Source organism: Ceratina calcarata, unplaced genomic scaffold (genome assembly GCF_001652005.2).
Source record: "Ceratina calcarata isolate Rehan_Ccalc_2016 unplaced genomic scaffold, ASM165200v1 scaffold675, whole genome shotgun sequence".
Taxonomy (NCBI): domain Eukaryota; kingdom Metazoa; phylum Arthropoda; class Insecta; order Hymenoptera; family Apidae; genus Ceratina; species Ceratina calcarata.
Window position 1 is genome coordinate 18,426 of NW_017178009.1, and position 2,422 is coordinate 20,847.

Genomic DNA, 2,422 nt, shown 5'->3' on the forward strand with positions numbered 1-2,422 from the left:
AAATTGAAAGCCTCTTATATTTACAATAAGAACATATTTTTCGAGTATGCATAACGCACGAACTACTGCCATTTACTAATTCACATTGTAAATAAACTATAGTAAATGCCCGAATTTTTGTTTACGTCAAAATTTTTCTCTGCCTTTTTTTTCTATAATATTAAAAGGAAATATAAGTGAGAGAAATTAGGACATTTAGAGTCACCAAGAATTTTGACCAGAATTTTCTTCTCTGAAATAAACTTGCATATATAAGTGTTTACCTGAGGCTATTCAAGTGAAGAGCATTGTACATTTTGAGGACAGAATTCACATAATGGTCTGTTTTAATGCAATGAATAATAAGGATTGCCTCGAGTACAAGTTTAATTTAGTTTTGTTGTTTGTAATAGACTGTCCTTTCTGTTAACTGTCCAATGACTTATAAACGAGAATGTACATCCTCTCTTCTATGGTAACCAAGTTTCTAGCCAAGTATGAATGCAATAACGGCGGGGCCCTGGATCCTTTAAGCGAAAGGGCGGTAAATTGGTTGTCACTGACCAGTGCGAACAAGGACCACGCGCTTCGTTTAACCCTTTCGTTACGGAGAGAGAGAGCAGATTTACGACAAGCTAAATTGGACCGTAAAACCGTTCCTCTCAGGATTAAGAAAATAGAATGAAGACACGATTACACTTTGTTAAAATGACAAACTAATTAAATGTCGTAGTTTTCAATATGTCGAGTTACGAATTTCTTTACAACCAGGAACTCTATTACTTTATTTACTTTACATTAAGTTAAATCAATCAATTTCGTTATCTTAGAGTATCTATATACTTTACTTCCTTTTTTCAGTTTATTTTGTCCCAAGTTTTTATTATCTGCTTTATTTTTAAGTTCATGTTTGTATCATCTATTGTTAGTAGTTTAAGTTCATCACATTTTACTTGTTTTCCTTTATATATATATCCTAAGGGGTTTATGCTCGTTAATAAAGTAATATTAATAATAATATTCACAATAAGAGAAGAAAGAAAATTAGTGTTTAGTTCATAATTTGTCGTGATACCGGTGTCAATAGCCAAAGAACGATACCGTCGAAAGTTACACGATCGCAACTTCAGGAAACAACGAAGCAACTTTTACCCTTCCGTTAAACGAATTCTCCTACGTCGCACAGGCAGCTCAACGCACGCTCCATTCTAAGTCTAGCACATTCCATTCCCCCAAAACAATCTGGTATCCTGTCATCTCGCAGCGGAGTTCGTCTGGAAACTGCGTCGCTCGAAACCACCTGCCATTCGCGGTAAAAGACAATCCTCTCGCTCGGTAAAGCCATCCTCGCCGAGACATCCGCAACCAGGAAGCGAATGGCTTCATAATCCCCGGTACCCAGGTGCCAAATCGCGAAATGAGACCTGAAACTTGTCAGTCGGAGGGGAGGGGGGAGCGAATGCAGACTTTCCACGGAAATCGTTACGTACCGCCGATAAGGGAGTCGATTTCGGGTGCTCTCTAATCGCCGGGGACGAACCGAACGATCCCCGGGACAAAAGTCAACGGGAAACGACGTCGATGAGAACCGTGGCGTGGGTGGGTTCGATTCCGAACGCTGATAGCATCGGGACGTGTGTCCCAGCGAAGCTGTTTGCGATAAATGCGGGCCAATTTGAATAGGGAACTGCGATTTCTCAATACGTCTGCAGGGCATTCTGACCCATTAAGTGGTTTTTGTTGAGTCGTGGGTGGCTTTAGAATGAATTTAATATAGTAGAAATCAATTCTTATTAGCTAACCGAATTTCTGGCTTATGGTTGAGTCACTAGAAATGAAATATTCATTGATGTATTATTTGGTTTACTATAATTGTTTCAATAATTTTTAAAACTGAACATTTTTCAAGTTGTACCAAAGGGTTTAAGTTCTTCTCAGTACGAGGATTCATTTACTGAATGTTGTGCAAAGAAGATTTCGCAAAAATAGAAATTTCCTCATAATTTCTTTGAATTTCTATTTTTCTCACGTTCCCTTCATACAATATTTAGTAAGCTAGCCCACTTAATTACTCAGAAAGCTCGGGCCATTTCGTGCAATTTCAAAACAGTTTGAATAACTGAAAATTCAGTCTTAAAGTATGTTGGTATAGTTTTGCTCTTCACTATATGTCTACTATCGACTTCTTTTTATACATGCATTTCTCCATTCAAAACCTGCTTTAATAGATCTAATTTGATTGAATCTTAAGATTTTATTTTATTGAAGTGTAAGAATGAACTAATTCAAAATATTAATTATAATAATCGTACAAAACTTTTGGTGAAGGTCATCGACTAATGGAATGTTTTAAACAATTTTGCCACGTGTTTCATACACTTATGTTAGATTGAAAATTCTCGTAGCGTATGTATAGTGCTTTTTCTCGTATAATTTCCAACTC